The sequence below is a fragment of the Dermacentor albipictus genome, chromosome 3 (assembly GCF_038994185.2).
Source record: "Dermacentor albipictus isolate Rhodes 1998 colony chromosome 3, USDA_Dalb.pri_finalv2, whole genome shotgun sequence".
Lineage (NCBI taxonomy): Eukaryota > Metazoa > Arthropoda > Arachnida > Ixodida > Ixodidae > Dermacentor > Dermacentor albipictus.
Window position 1 is genome coordinate 96,127,409 of NC_091823.1, and position 16,893 is coordinate 96,144,301.

Sequence of the window (16,893 nt, forward strand, 5' to 3'; positions counted from 1 at the left end):
TCGAGCGCCGTGTATACGTGAGCGTACGTTACGAACCTGACGGTCCCCGCAGACGTCACAGCAAGGTGCTCCAGGGCCAAGCGCGAAAGGTCGTGTTTGCAGCCTACGGGAGGAGGAAGTTCAACGCGAAACAATAGCTCGGGCAGCAAAAAGATGAAAAGACGGGGGGACAGAAAAGAAGAGAACGTTTAGAAACCAAAGCAAGAAATCGAGCGTGGGTGGAAGAACTCAGCTCGACGCGGAAAACTGCAGCCGGTCGAAAAGCCTGCGTAAGCCGGAAGCCAGAAGAAGCGTACACGCGTGCATATGTCGGGTGACAGCCTCGAGAAACTACAAAGGCGAGTCAGCCCTTTCGAAGGGTATTGTTGAGCAGAAAAACAGTGCGCCTATTGTATATGTTCTGTTCCTTTCGCGCGACATGTGGGACTGACGGCCGCGTAATGCTGTGTGCAGTCCCATAGGGAGAATAAACGAGCGCATACGTATATTAGCTCTATCGATTAGGTTATGCATTTCCTGCCAAGGCAAAGAAAAAGAGCAGACCAGACCAGAACAGTTATATCGTTGACCAGCAAAATAAAGCACACGAACGTTTTACTGTTGAGCAGAGGGGTCCGGCCTACTGTATATTAGATAATTATGTAACGAAATTCGCGTAAATAAAATGGGTATATAAATGGTATTATTTATTTATTTATTTATTTATTTATTTATTTATTTATTTATTTATTTATTTATTTATTTATTTATTACCTACTGCAGCCCCATTGGCGCTTTTGCAAGAGTGTCGATAATTTCGAATATGAATTGCAGACAACAGATCAGTTAATGGCAACGAACGAACACCTCCAAACGAAGCATTTCAATGTTAAATTGTAAAGAGAAAAATAACTTTCCGTTCTAGGTTGAAACGTTAACAGGTTGAAGCAGTAACCATTCTAAATTATTATATTTGCGGAATATAAGTAAACAGTGGAAAAATGAAAAGATACGAAATTTTGAACGTCTAAGAAACATACTTAGGAAAGCGTAACAGTATAGAATGGAGCGGTTTTGATACTGCTAGCGTCCCTTCGCTCGATACAAGGTTGCAGGTTGTGTTTTGTATCGTGCCTAAAGAAGGTAATTAGCTGATTATTATTAACTGGTACCTTAAGCGGGCACTAAGGCGCAACATTGGCTCACTTCGGATACGATAAGTAATTTTTTAAAACTCCAAATTCGACCCTTTGGTGGAAAGAGAGAGAGAAATAGAAAAGTGGACGGGCAGGGAGGTTAGCCAGACACACGTCCGGTTTGCTACCCTGCACTGGGGGAAGAGTATGTAGGGATGAAGAGACAGACAGACAGACAGACAGAGAGAGAGAGAGAGAGGGAAGAGAGAGAGCCCACTGCAAAAAAAATTATTACTTTGAAAAAAAAAGTCGACAACAAACTTATGTTTTCGGAATTCGCTCCCTTGAAATTTTTTTAAAGGTTGACGGTTCTGTTTAATTAGAATGCAATCTATTGTTTCTTTTTTAATTACTTTGTTTAATTTGATTATTTATTTTTGTCAATGAACGCTTGGTCTGGCAGTAAGAGAGAGTGTAAAAAATTACCGATCGCGGTAGCCCAATACCTATGGTGTTGGACTGCTCAACTCGAGGTTGCGGTTTCGATCACCGCGGCAGCGGCCGCATTTCGATGTGGGCGGAATAAAAAGAAAACCGATCAAGTTTAAAAAACCCCGAGGGGTCAGAAATTAATCCGGAATGCGTGAGCCGAGAAAGTATAACCAATTTTATCGGGCGAACTTATGAGCTCAGAAACGCAAGCAGCACTCAAATCGCAATGACAGTGGCGAGTGCAGTCGTCGGTTGTCTGATATAATCCCACGGGTTAAGAGGAAGCTTTAGGTCGACGGTTTCTATCTAAGCATGTGGGAAAGGAGAAATCATTTTTCTCGGCAACCACTGCACTGAATTTGATTAAGTTTGTTGCGCCTAAAAGAAAAAAGAAACGTTAAAATATAGTGACTGTTGTCAGCGGACTTTTGCTTTGGGCCCTCGATTTTTAATTAATATTATTGAATATTGCAGATTTTCAGAAATCTAGTCTGTAAACTCTAGAACTTTTAATTCAACAATTAAAAAAGAAGGATATCACAATTGTGTAAATTGCGCCTAGCAGTACATCGAGAACGTACGAAACTCATGTATTACGCATGACTCTCAAGTACACCACTAATGTGTAAGCAGGACTTTTGCAACACCCCTGTAAACACGCTAACAAGTTCACGCAAAATATAAATTATATCAATTTTTTACGCTTTGGAGGTGCTACTGAATGCAGTTTACAGAACTGCGATAGCTCTTCTTGGTGCGGGGTTATATATTTGTAAACTCTTAAAGATTTAAAACTTAAAGATTTTCGGCAATCTTGCTAACAAAAGGTTTAGAACCTAAGTCGAACTTTTGCTTCCAACAGTCACAAGAATTCAACTTTCTCTCTCAAGTGCAATAAATTTCAGTAAATCGGCCGGGAGTTATCTCAGGAAAAAAAAAACATTTCTTCGTTTTGCATGTTTTGAACAGGCGACATCGCAGTTGGGTCCAACTAAAGCTTCCTGTTAAATGCGTCCACTATATATACATAAACTGTGAGAAGAGATGGCCCACTTTTTCGGCGCTTTCAGGCTATTTACTGTACAAAGAGGAGCCTTAATGTTCCGAATTAAAATTAAACAAAGACTGTCGTCAGTTGAGCGAAGACATCCTTGGTTCACGGACTGGCGCTGTCTGTGAATCTCACACAACGGAAGCATTCTTGTTTCTTTAAAGACACTGGTCTCAATGAGACACTTTAGTCAAGGGATGAGTGTTTGTTTTGTGCATGTTCTGTATCTCTGTTGTGAACTTTCTACATCATTGTATTTTTCATATTAACCATCCGGAAAAGTATGCTAAGCATGTCGCCGGAGAAACGTCTCCAGAATTAATTAAAATCCTTTGTCTCTCTCTCTCTGTACATACATACATACATACATACATACATACATACATACATACATACATACATACATACATACATACATACATACATACATACATACATACATACATACATACATACATACATACATACATACATACATACATACATACATACATACATACATACATACATACATACATACATACATACATACATACATACATACATACATACATACATACATACATACATACATACATACATACATACATACATACATACATACATACATACATACATACATACATACATACATACATATACACACACACACACACACACACACATCACGGTATGCTGTAGAGTGATCGCTGGTCCTACTTTACGTTTGATAATGTAGTCAACGCTATTCACAGCGCATGCAGTATCTGATAAAACACACCTGCTTTGGTATAGCATAGGCGACAACGTTTATATTTTCAGTATCTTTTCGATATTGCGAAGCATATTTTCAGATACTGTGGTCAGGCGCGTCTTGCTCCTAATCACTACTGTTACACTCCGGTAAAAATAAACACAGGAGAAAAAAATCGCAACAAATGCACCCGGCAATATGATAGTTCTCTTTAGTATTCCTTCAAATATTTATTTTTAACGCCCTCTTATACAAACACTTAAACACAGTACTGGAGACACCCTGATGAGAGAATTGCAGCATGGCAACATGTTTAACTCCGTACACATTCGAGTGTTCGCGTACAGATTACCTTTACTCCACTTTCGCGCGAGCAGGCTGGACGTTCTTCATTAAAAAAAAATAACTTTTCAATGTAGGGTTTGAAATGTAAGTCATAGAGTTACCCGACAACAAGAGCTAGCACTGCTTCTTTTCTTTTCAATTCGGAATTAAAAGACAGTAGATCGTCATCGCGTGCATGAAATGCGATTGTTGCATGATGCTCGTATAGCGTTTATTTTTTCTTTAGGAAACGCTTTTCGTGTACGTATACTACAAAGTCCTTATGTAAACATGCATGTAGCACGATCCATTGCCCCAGCGCACAGCCGAATCAGGGAGATCAGCAAAAAGAGGAAATGTTCTGCCGAAGGCTATGTATCTTTTTCGTACCAGCTTCTTTGCCGATTTTGTCGTGCAAGTGTTCCAATTTTTGTGAACACTTATTTTCCTTCGATTATTCATCTTTCAGGACTCGCTTGATTCCCTTCTATTCTTTTTGGTCTCTTGCTGGCTCTTTACCTTTTTTTTCTTTTTTTTTTACAAGGGACCATATATCATGAAATGAGCAGTTTGATTTGTCTTTCTTTTTGCTCATACAAAGCCAGGGCCCCCGATATCGCCAGGATCTGTCACGCGTCGGCTAATATGATAAGAAATGAACAGAAAATCTTAGTATGCTCATCAGTCCTGTGCTATCTAGTGGAACATTCATTACAGCAACAGCGCGACTAAAGACAAGAACTAAGAAAAGGAGGTGACACCGCATGGCGCCACTGTTCACTGTTGTTTCCCTTCCTTTCATTAGTTCTCAATTGTCTTTAGTCTTAACTGCCTGACTTCTCTTTTAGAGCGCTTTAGTGACAAATGGGGAGTGAGTGACGGGTGAGGGGGGGGCGGCATTCTTTCTTGGGGTGTGGGTGTTTGTGCATCTGAGTGCGTGCGTAAATATGTGCGTCCTTTCGCGCTCGATCAGAAGCAACTCACTAAGAGGAATTGCCAGCTATAGCTCAGGCTACAAGTTCTTCGATTTCGCTAGTCGAGCTCTTGAAGGCGTGAACGCGCACCGACTCGTGCGATTCTCCGTCATCGAAAGGAAACAATTCGCCGCCACATTCCCTCACTCTGGATGCCGGCAATAGGGGAACAACGAAGCCACGCATACTGCACAGAATTCTAGGCAGGATCAGCTCAATCCCCGAGCCCATTCAAGACCGAACCCGTTAAGTCTGCCCTCAGCCCAGGCTGCGTTGAAATATACGACTCAAGAGTCCTATGCATCTGGCAATGGCAACGATTCACTTGGCGAAGTAAAGAGAAGAGGATTCCCCCCAGGCATGTGTCCGAGATTTATAGTGGTTTTCTGTCTCCCCTTACCCCTTCCCCAGCGCAGGATAGCAAAGTGGCTATCCATCTTCCAGTTAACCGTCCTGCCTTTCACATTTCATTTCTCTCTCTCTCTCTATTCCCAGTGTTTTCGGAAAGGGCTGCGCGAAGTGCGAAAGGAAATGTTTCGTGATCATCCAGTGTCTCTAGCAGACCGGCATAGTAGCGCGATTTGTGCTCTGGAGAGGCGGCGTCCGGGTGGAGAAATTGCTGGCACTGACTGCAAGGCAAATTGCGGCACTTGCAGCAACGATGCCACCAGTGCCGCAACCACCCATTATATAGAGTCCAATGAAAAGAAGCTTAGCTAAATGCGAACACCCAAGCGTTTTTATGGCCTCGTCTGCCGCCAGCTTGCTAAGAGGGTTGTAGATCGCAAGTCTGGACATTTTGCCGTCTACCTTCTTTGGCGAATTAGCGGGAGGAAAACGCCGACGGCGGCACTGTTTGCGCTGCCGTTGGCGTTTGACGATGTTGACACTGCTGTAAAAGCAGAATGTGATTGGCGTGCACGACACTTGGCGAGGACAAGTATAGTATGGCATGTTTGCTCGACTACGATAATCCTTAAGCCAGCTGATAAGAGTCATCAAACCCATGAAGCTAGGTTGAGCGCAGTGTCCCGGATGTCACAACCAGCTCTGTTCTCCATGTTTCCACACCAGTGGATTATATATATATGTATATGTCGTTAGACCTCTGACGACCGAACGCCATAGATCCTAAAATCGTCTCTTGCAGTGTGCTTGTTCAATATTATTTTTTTCCTTGGAGAGCTTGGCTAACGTTAGATGGGACACACTGTATACGTCTTCCTGAACATTTTCCGGGATCTGCTAGTTTGACAAGCACTTGCGGAATGTAGAGGCACGAACCAAAAACGAAGTTTTTTTTTTTCATTTCCAACGTTTCGGCCTATCCGGGTTCCGCTAGAGCATGGGATATATATACGCTTATATATATAATGCTACGGCCGGTGTTCCAATATATGCGCCATTAAACTGGTGGCACAAATGCACTTTCGTTCCACTTTTAAGAAAACGCCGTTTTAAAGCGAAGCTTTGCTTCTCCTTCCGTCTTTCCGGGCGCAATTGCTTGTGTGGTTTGGTTCGCGCGCTCCGCTGGGTTTCTTGCAACGGCACCAGATGGCGCTCACCTCCACGCATCCCGCGCAGTTTATGATGTACATGGTGAGGTTGAGAGGGCGCTAGAGGGAAGTAATATCGGGTTTAATCTCTCATACAAACAGGCAGGTACAGTAATAGAGCAGCAACTCCCAGGTTTATTTTATGCGGACGACATTGTGTTGCTCGCAAACAAGCAAAGTGATTTGCAACGTCTGGCTAATATCTGTGGACAGGAAGGCAACAATTTAGGTTTGAAATTTAGTGTTAGAAAATCAGGTGTTATTGTATTCAATGAAAACAGTGAACAGACAGTGGAGATACAGGGCCAAGAAATACCTCGGGTAACAGAATATAAATACCTTGGTATATGGATAAACGAAGGCAACGGATATATGGAAACACAGGAAAAAACCATAACAGTCAAGGGGAAGAGAAATGCAGCCATAATGAAGCACAGAGCGCTATGGGGATACAATAGGTACGAGGTCCTCCGAGGTATGTGGAAAGGGGTAATGGTTCCAGGACTTACTTTTGCAAATGCGGTTGTTTGCTTTAAATCAGGGGTACAATCAGGACTCGACGGGAACCAAAGGTCAGTGGGTCGCCTCGCATTGGGCGCTCACGGGAAGACTACAAATGAAGCTGTGCAAGGGGATATGGGCTGGACTAGTTTTGAAGTGAGGGAAGCTCGCAGTAAAATTGAGTATGAAGAACGGCTGAGGAATATGGAGGAAAGTAAATGGGCTGGGAGAGTGTTCAGGTATCTGTACAGGCAAAACATTGATTCACAGTGGAGGAAAAGAACTAGGAAGCTTACCAGCAAGTATGCGGCCTGTGGTGTGGGCAACACAGCAACAAAGAAGGTCAAGCGGAAAGTCAGAGAGGCTGAATTAATCTCATGGGTGGCAGCAATGGAAAAGAAACCTGCCATGAGTAACTACTTAAGGGGAAAAAACGAAATTAGGAAAGAAACCATTTATGATAACTCAAAGGGAAGCTCATTACTTTTCGAAGCGAGATCGGGATGCCTTAGAACACGCACCTATAAAGCGAGATATAAGAAGGAAGAGGAAGCATGTGCTTGCTGCGGTAAAGCTAGGGAAACGACGGAGCATATTTTATTAGAATGTGAAGACATCTATCCAGCGGTCGATTTAGGCACCACTGGCCTCCTTGAAGCCCTTGGGTTCAGCGGGAGCAGTGGTAAAGCAAACAGGTCCGCAATAGACATCAGTAAGAGGCGATTGGAGGACTGGTGGAAGAAAAGTAGGGAAACGACAAAGGACGGAGACGTACAAAAGCACAGTTCGCAATAGGGTATCAGAAAATTTGGACGTGGTAGTTCATAGTGTTTTTTTTTCTGATGGGTTAACCTAGGTAGGATATTAGGCAGCATAGTAGCAAGAGCTTGGTGGCGCAAGCCACCGCCCCGTTCCAAAGGGGACGCTCATAACATCCATCCATCCATCCCGGAATTCATGATACAGAAGTAATTCATAAGTTGAGAGAAATGGTCATTGACGAGGAAGAGTATAGCAGATAGGGAGTGACCACAAACGCATCATTTTGAAGCTGGGATATGTAGTTGGGACAGATAGCAAGGAGCACAAAATGGCCCGTCCAAATTTGAACGCTGAGCAAATAACAAATATAGGGACAAGAGTCGAGGAAGAACTTGGCAAATGGCCAAAAAAAGAGTGCGAGTATGCTGAACTTCTAAGTATAATAACGGCTGAAATGCGGAAAGAGAAGCAACATGCTCGTTACAAGACAAAAAAGAAGAATCAGAAAAGCCAGTGGAACAGGAAGATACGAGAAGCGATCGCCGAACGGCCGAAAGCATCCCGAGAGCACATGCAGACAAGAAAGCGCAGGTGTCGCAGGATAAAGTAGCCAGAAAATAAGAAATATACCAGGAGAATAAAGCTATGGTTCAAATACTGGTTCAAGAAAAGATAAAAGGTGAAAGTGAACGTTGGTTGTCAGAAATGCGTGAGAAAAAGAAGGCCGCACTTAGAATATTTTTGAGCCACATAAAGTTATTAGGTAGGAAGTCTCGAACAATACAATATAATGTCGTAGATGAAGATGGAAGCAAACTGGTAGGGGACGCGGCAATAAGTTACGTCCGATAAATCACCGCTGAATCTTTCCAAGGCAATGACGAGGTTGTATTTGAAGAAAAAAATACCATGAAAGAGAACCAGGTAGAAAAGGATCTGGTGCTGACAAATTGCAACTGCAAGAAAGCCGAATAGAAAATTTAGAAGCGCACAGCCACATGGCTAGACGAGGTACCCGTTAGGCTGATTAATGAACTAGGGCCATGAAGTGAGGAAGCTCTGTTGAAAGCAGTAGAAAAAAGTTCAAAAGATAGACGAGTACAGTTGGCGACAAAGTAAAATGAATTTAATTTACAAAGGTAAGGGGAAGAAAGGTAGAATTCACTCATAAAGACCGTTGACCATTACATCAGCAATATACAGGTTAGCAATGCAGGCAATTCAGTTAAAGCGGCAAGGATAGGCAGATAATAATGGCATTTTGGGAGAACTTCAGAATGGCTTCAGAATAAGTAGGCGTCTGGATGATAACTTACTTATTCTTGCTCAGGCATTGAAATATCCAGAGTAGAAACGAGACCGCAATATGTGGCTTTTTTAGACATTACAGGAGCGTATGACAACGTAGACCCCAACATCTTGTGGGATATCCTGGAAGGGGAAAGTTCGGGCGACGATTGTATGCAGCTTTTGAGAGATATTTACATAGAAAATACCATTTGCGTTGAATGGTACGGGATGACGTGCGAGGAGAAAGTTGATATCAACAAGAAACAGAGGCAGGGGTGCCCTTTATCCCCACTGCTGTTTGTGATCTACATGATGGGGAGGGAAAGGACGATTGAGGAAAGTGAGATCAGGTTTAATCTCTCACACAAACAGGCGGGTACAGTAGTAGACCAGTAGCTTCCAGGTTTGTTTTTCGTGGACGACATTGTGTTGCTAGCTAACAAGCAAAGGAATATGCAACGTCTGGCTATAATATCTGTGGACAGGAAGGCAACAATTTAGGCCTGAAATTTGGCATTAAAAAAAATCTGGTATTATGGTATTCAGTGAAAACAGTGAGCTGACAGTGTCAATTCAGGACCAAGAAATACCTCGCATAAAAGATTATCAATACATTGGTACATGGATAAACGAAGGTAATAGATAGGTGGAAACACAGGAAAAAAACAATAAAATAAAATCGTAAGAGAAATGCGATCATAATGAAATACAGAGCATTATCGGGATACAACAGGCACGAGGTGCTACGTGGTATGTGGAGAGGTGTAATGGTTCCACGACTTACATTTCAAAATGTGGTTGTTTGCTTGAAATCAAGGGTACAATCAGGACTCGATGGCAAGCAAAGGTCACTGGGACGCCTCGCATTGGGCGTTCATGGGAAGACTACATATGAAGCTGTGCAGGGCGATATGGGGTGGACAACTGTTGAAGTGAAGGAAGCACACAGTAAAATTGATTATGAAGAACGACTGAGGAATATGGAAGAAAGTAAATGGGCTGGGAGAGTGTTCATATATTTGTGCAGGAATAACATTGATTCACAGTGGAGGAAAAGAACTAGGAAGCTTACCAGCAAGTATGTGGCCTCAAGGGTGGGCAACACAGCAACGAAGAACGTCAAGCGGAAAGTCAGAGATGCTGAAATAATCTCATGAGCGGTGGCAATGGAAAAGAAACCTGCCATGAGTAACTCTTAAGAGGAAAAAACGAGATCAGGAAAGAAATAATTTATGATAACTCAAAGGTGAGCTCATTACTTTTCAAAGCGAGATCAGGATGCCTTTGAACACGCACATATACAGCGAGATATCAGAAGGAAGAAGAAACATGTTGTTGCTGCGGTAAAGCTAGGGAAACGATGGAGCATGTTTTATTAGAATGTGAAGATATCTGCCCAGTGGTCGATTTAGGCATCTTTGGCCTCCTCGAAGCCCATGGGTTCAGCGATAGCAGGGGGAAAGTAAACATGTCCGCGGCAGAGTTTAATAAGCGGCGATTGGAAGATTGGTGAAAGAAAAGTAGGGAAAGACAAACAACGAAGGCGTGCCAAAGCAAAATAGGGGTTCAGAAAGTTTGATTATGGGTTGGGCGTTGCCTTTACCAAAGCCTATGCATTCCGCATAGGGATGACCGACACCGCAACCTGTGAGCACTGCGGCCATGAATCTATTGACCATATTTTGTGCGCCTGCCCGCTGTACAGTCTACAGAGGGAATGCCTTAACCACGAACTTGACCAGATGGACGACCAACCGCTATCGGAAAAAAGAATTTTGCACCATCGAAAGGGCCTACCGTCACAGAAGAAGGCCGTGCAAGCACTATTGCACTTTTTGTGATCTACCAGCCTTTGTGAACTTCTTTAACTGGAACGCCTCTTGCGTGTGTGTGCCTCCGTATGTGCGTGCTCTTTTTAACGTTTTCCTCTATGTCCTGTTTCTAACCCCTATATCCCATTCCCAGTGTAGGGTAGCAAACCGGAGACTGATATCTGGTTAACCTCCCGGCCTTTCCTCTTTATCTCGCTCTTTCTTTTGGTTATGGGAATTTATCATGTTTTTTTTTCCTTTTTCTCCTTTTTGAACACAAGTAGGACATTAGGTAATTTAACAAGAGCTTGGTGGTGTAACCCACTGCCAAGTTCCAAAGGGGACGCTCATCCATCCATCCATCCATCCATCCATCCATCCATCCATCCATCCATCCATCCATCCATCCATCCATCCATCCATCCATCCATCCATCCATCCATCCATCCATCCATCCATCCATCCATCCATCCGTCCATTCGTCCGTCCGTCCGTCCCGGTTGACACCGGCGCGGCAACGTTTCATAGTTTTTGCGTGTGTCACGTGCTCTGCTTGCTTTCCTACGTGACAAAAATGCCGCGGGGCCGTGGAGGTCGCGCGGCCGTGATAGTGTAAGCATTATGATCGTCCATAGTCTGTAGAGAGCGCTTGGAGCTGTCGTCTCAACAGCGTGCTGGCCACGTATGCAGAACGAGCACGGAAACACGCGCCAGCACAATGGCTCCAAAGCGTGTACTCAGAATCGAGGACACCCAGGCTCGTAAGAAGCGCCGCGTGAAACTGGAACGTCTTCGCTACGCAGCGAAACGTGGTGCAGAGCGCGAATGTATGTATACAATGTACATATACAATTATAATAATTAATTGAATTACGTACAGCCCCATAATTGAAATAAAGTTTAACACTTCTGCCACGATGCGATGTGCCATGTGAGGCAATGATAATGGATAACCCTCTCAGAGATTATTAAGAATGACGCACAGCAACGCCTCAAGCAAACACGTCTCCCTTTATGTGCTGCGGACTACGCAAGCAGCAGTGATACACGCAAGATAACGTCTAACATCACCTCACCCCTTTCGTATTGGATTACAGGCGAAATAAATTGCACATTCGCCGCCAAGATCACCTCTAGTTATCGTCATCAAAGCAAATAGCATACAAAGCTTCGCTTACACCGATTCCCACATGCGTGGAATTCACAAGTTTTAAGCAAATAAAGCACAAAAGGAACTGGAGTGCCCGTGTATTTCTCCACCACTCCGGTTTCCCATTTTTCTCACTTTCTGGTTTACAAAAGTTTTTTTATTATAGAAGCTTAGTTCTTCAATCTAGCTCGAATTGAGAGCTTTGTTTGATGTCTCTTTACTGAACATGGTAATCCTAACAATTTCGGGCGGAAGTTCACTATGACCTCAAGCTCTTTAATAGCGTGTTGCTTACGCCATCCCATTGTCACGTCTGGACAAGCTCGTTACTACAGCGAATACTGGAACCGTCCCTAGACAGAGAATATCGACAATCACTGCAGAGTCATAAAGTATATAAAATATAAAGTAAAGTCATAAAGTATTTTACAGTGTACACACTGCAAAACGTTCCCGTTCCTTTCCCGCATTTCTTCCTGTAAAAATTACGGCAATATGCTTGTACGCAGAGGAAACGGCGAAATCCCATTTCTCAAGTTTGTGTATTCTTCGTCAGCCAAGCAGCTACTGATGTGTGATGCTTTAAGTTTGATGACGTTTTGATAGTGGCGCTTAGTTTAGAAACTTTGGCGCTGGTGAAGTCAGAAGCGATACTTTGCCTTTGTAGTTCAACGCACATGCTCGCCGAAATGGGTGTTGGTTTTACGTGAACCGAGTACATATAGGCAGTGATGCGGCATATCGTTGGCGTTATCTGACTGCTATGCTATCGTTTTGATTGCTCGCGTAGAATAGCGCAAACGTTTAGCATTATATTATTTTTTTAGCTCTGTCAAACTGCGCCAATATGTGTGTTCGCTCCCACTACATTGTTTTGTGCAGCGCTGTGCATAGGTCCGAGCATGCTTCAATGATTTCTTGTATTTGCGCTTTATGTCACGCAGGGGAACTTTGAGTGTGAGAATTTGCAAGTTTCAAGCAGACACACTTGTGGGGCTATATGCTCGTCAATTCTATAACGAGAGCAGTTCCACGAAAATATTTTGCATTTCTGCATTCATCTGCTCTCGCGAAAGTGTGGCTTATGCGATGCAGTGACGCGGTCATATTCTTCACATTTACAGAAACGAAGTTCACGAATGCAGTTGTTCAGGCTTGGCCATGTCTGATCGAGTGTGGAAATAATGATAAAGCGCCTATGTTATCGAATGTTTTTTTCAGCGGAAGGGAGTTTGGAATTTTGTTCGTCTCATGAGAAATCTCAACTTCTCTGCATCAATGGGAGGTAAACTAAGCCCCTCACTGTAGCTTTAGCAAGAGTTCAGCGTAAGTGCATTCAGCCTAAATGCAGAGGTCATTGCAATGTTCACAGCATCAGCTGTCTGTCTTTTTTTCCGATGAAGCGTTGTGTCTTTCATGCGTATTCTTCTCTTTCGTTGGGCTTGCTACAAAGAGTTGAAATTTTGACATATTGCGGCGTATATCACAAATTTAAGAACTTTGGCTTCAAGTTTCTTTTCTGTTTCGTTTAACTCCTCGCAGGGCACTTCTTGGTATCAACCCAGGTCGTGGAACAATATCAACAGCAGAAAGCACCTGGTCGCTAAAAGCTGCTAAACCTTCAGCATAGAATCTTAGAAGCTACCGGGACATTTTGGTACGATATATTTTTTCTATATCAAGCATCATTGTTCGAGTGTCAGAACTCAAGTGCGTCGTGAGTTAGTAAGAGCGCACGACGTAAAAGTTTTTGTGCACCAGAACTTAAAGTCTGTGTTCATTTTCTGCACCACAGCTCAAGCATCCTCTCATTCTCCGGCGTGCATTTCACCAGTAGTGAAAGAGTAGCCTTAAATGTGTTTCTTTCTTCAGCACTTCCAGCAAGCTGTTTTGTGCGCTAAACCAGCTACTTTCTACCTTCTCACTAAATTCATGTCGTATTTCATGTCAACAGCCTTTCTGATAATGCAAACGTCACTCGTCAGTATTCCAGAATTAGCTGCTTGTTCATGCTTTGTCCATGCCCATGCTTCCGGCATACCAAGCTTGCTGTCTACCTTTATTCTAGTCTATATTATAGGGTCTTAAACATCTAGAATTACTGCCAAGAAAGACCAGTAAAGTAAGGCGTTTTGTATTACGTGGTTTTGGTGTGTATACAGACACATTAACCAGCGTTCTAAGTGCATACTCGAACATAGTTTGGCAAGCAGAGGTATTAGTATTTATTAGTTCACAGTAGCCTCTCACTAGACAATTGCATTTGTCCAATATTTTTTCAATAGATTTGCTTTGTTCATTTGTTTACGCGGCTTCCTGTCTTCTTCTTTGAGCTACAATGACTTCTATGTACTTGAAATAAGGGCTAATATGCATTCATGTTGAAATCAGCTATGGCGTTGGCTTTCATGCCAGCCACCTTTTTCCGGGTGCTTTCAATTGTTCTGGCTTCATATGAAATGTATTACTAGTATGCTACAAAGTACCTTGTAATACAGGAGGACTCTGCAGCAAGGCCAATAAAGGAAACTGTTCAAGTAAACGCAATACCCAAAAAATGATGAATGTGGGAGGTTCGTTTTTTATCGAATAAAACAGTACGATAATTTGCAGATCTGCTGAAAGTGGTGTAAATATGGTGGCATGTTATCGTGACCCCGCGCAATTAAATTACAGAGGCCCGTATTTTTAACGGGAAGTTACTCTAGATATGACGGCCTGTTAATGCGGTGTCGTAGAACGAACTTACGGACGTTTGTATGTTTTACGGGAAACAGTTGGCAGCCGATGCCGCTAGGAAAAGCCCATTAATTACAACGGCGCATTTCCTGCAGTGCATCTGAATACAGTTTCAAGTTGCACATTGTTCATCATGCTTGCGGCACATCCGCGCTTGTGAAGGGAGATTTCACCAATGCGGGACAAGTACTTAACATGACAGGGTGTGGTCTCGGGACTTCTGCATGATATTCGGGACAGCTTTTTAGCAATCTCAGAAGGCTTCACCATCAGATAGACCGAATGGATGGAATTCTCGTACAGTGGCCATATTCATTGCTGGCGCTATTCACATATCAGTGAAGTTCTTAGAGTATACACCAGCTTCAGCGACCATTTGTATAATCCTGCTCTGCGTCCTCTTGCGTGATCGCAGTGTCCGTTCTCTCCCACTTTTCTGCTTCCCTCTTCCCTTTTCTTTTGCCCCCTTGTAGGGTTTCAGACCGGGCGCTTAGTTGTCTGGTTGATCTCATCGTCGTTGCGTTGCACGCTTTCTTTCTCTCCCTCTATACAGTCTCGCAAACTCCAGCACGGTTGGCGAAACCCTTGGGCCGGTGGCGATCGAAGAAAAGCGGGCAGACAAGGAAAGAACATGAAAGGCGCCCCCAAAAAACGGCAGTGAAAGCACGCCTATGGCGTTCACGTTGGATGTGACATGTACACGAAGGCACCAAATTTTCTACGTCGTGCCTTGATAATCCGACGCTGTCAGCCGGCATCCATGGCGAAGTGAAGTGATGGCTGTGCGGCGTATGCGGGACGCACTTAATAACACTTGACATTCTGGACAGAAACCGCACCGCCGATATTTTTCGAAAAAAAAAGGAACAGAAAACCGCGCGTTCCGTTTACACTGGGGAACTTCCTTCTCGTAGCACCGCCCCCACAGCTGTTACGCTGTATACGTATGCAAGGCCGCGGCAAACTTTTTCACCAGTCTGCAATCGCAACCAAGCGCACGCATCGATGTGGCCCAGCCAGGTCGCCATATCGACTCGATCTAGAGTACGCAAGCTTCCGTCGCCCACCGCGTGCTTCAAACTTGCTTCAAGCGCACGCCGTTACTAATCAATGCAGCATCAATCGGCGCCGGTAATAGCCGTCTCCCTTAATGAAGGCGCACGCAGGGAATGGAGAATCCTGTCAGGTATACGCGGACGCTTGCATATTATTCCGTGTACAGCTAGTACACACGCATGCAGCAAACCGCTGCTCCCTCCCGCCGCACCATGTGCATCGGTTCATCCTTGCTCGCATCCCAACCCGCGCTTCCCTAATCCCGACGGTTTCATTAGCGCTCTCGTGCGGCAGGTACCCAGCGCGCGCTCCAGCGCTTGCGTGTATTTTGATTGCCACCTCGGAGATGCGTGCTGCACTAACCGCGCCGAGCGGCAGACGCTTCGCATCAAAGGCTTGCGCCGCTCGCACGTGGCTGCGCCGGGGCATTTGAGGAAACGATGCCCTCGGGGGGGGGGGGGGGGGGGGGTGCACCTGAGCGCAACCACGGGAATCAGCTAATTATTCCTGAGCTTGGAAGGGACCACGCGGCTTTGCTTTGTGCATATATGCATGCTTCGTGTGAAGTGTACACTCTCCCCGTGTCTCTTGGGGCTTGGCTTACTGAAGAAAGCAGCGAAGTTTACTTCCAACGAGATCTATGCGCTACAGACGATTCTGGAAAGGATGCCAACTATACTGATTCTTCTGCGCGAAAAACACAATAAACTAAACCTAGCGCTTTACACGCTAAGACCACGATCTTATTATGAGGAACGCCGTAGTGAGGGATTCACGATTAACTTAATTTTGACAAGCTTGGTTTCTTTAACGTGCAGATAAATAAAAGTACACGAGTGTTTTTGTTTTTCTTTTCACCCCCATTAGAGCCTCGAGCTCGGCACTCTCCTTTAAATGTGTAGGCGAAGTTTAATTGACTATCGAGACGTGATCGGCTTGGCTGGCATAATCGGCAGTGTGTGTGTGCACAACTGTCGCTATACGCACTATGAATTAGTTGCCCTTTTTACGCAACGAAAAAAAGTGCAAGGTGCGAAAGAAAGAATTGATAAGCTTAGCGTTCTTGAAAGGTAAGCGCTGGTAATGAAAAATTGCATTCTCATGGCGTAGCGGTCGTGAAGGCTCTAATTAATCTTGGTGCAGGTTATAACGGGGGCGAACACCCTGTATAAGTGATAATGGTGGATTGCCTTCCCCGAGACGTGAACCAGGTGTCTCAGTTCGGAGTAAGGCCACTTCTGTCTAAGGGTTTCACACACTCAATGCCCTCAGACATACGCGAAATTAAAACCGTCTCTTACATTTTAACGATCTCGCTCGGTTGCTCTGCATTCCTGTG

General features: G+C 44.1%; 1 long non-coding RNA gene across 1 annotated transcript in view; it reads left to right on the forward strand.

Moving 5' to 3' along the window:
* The window catches only part of LOC139057481 (uncharacterized), a 109,671-nt gene extending 93,857 nt beyond the window's left edge, over positions 1-15,814 (forward strand). The window contains exons 2-3 of the long non-coding RNA XR_011512842.1: positions 13,302-13,416; positions 15,052-15,814. This is a non-coding gene — a long non-coding RNA (uncharacterized lncRNA). The remainder of the gene's footprint in view (positions 1-13,301; positions 13,417-15,051) is intronic.
* Positions 15,815-16,893: the final 1,079 nt, after the last annotated feature.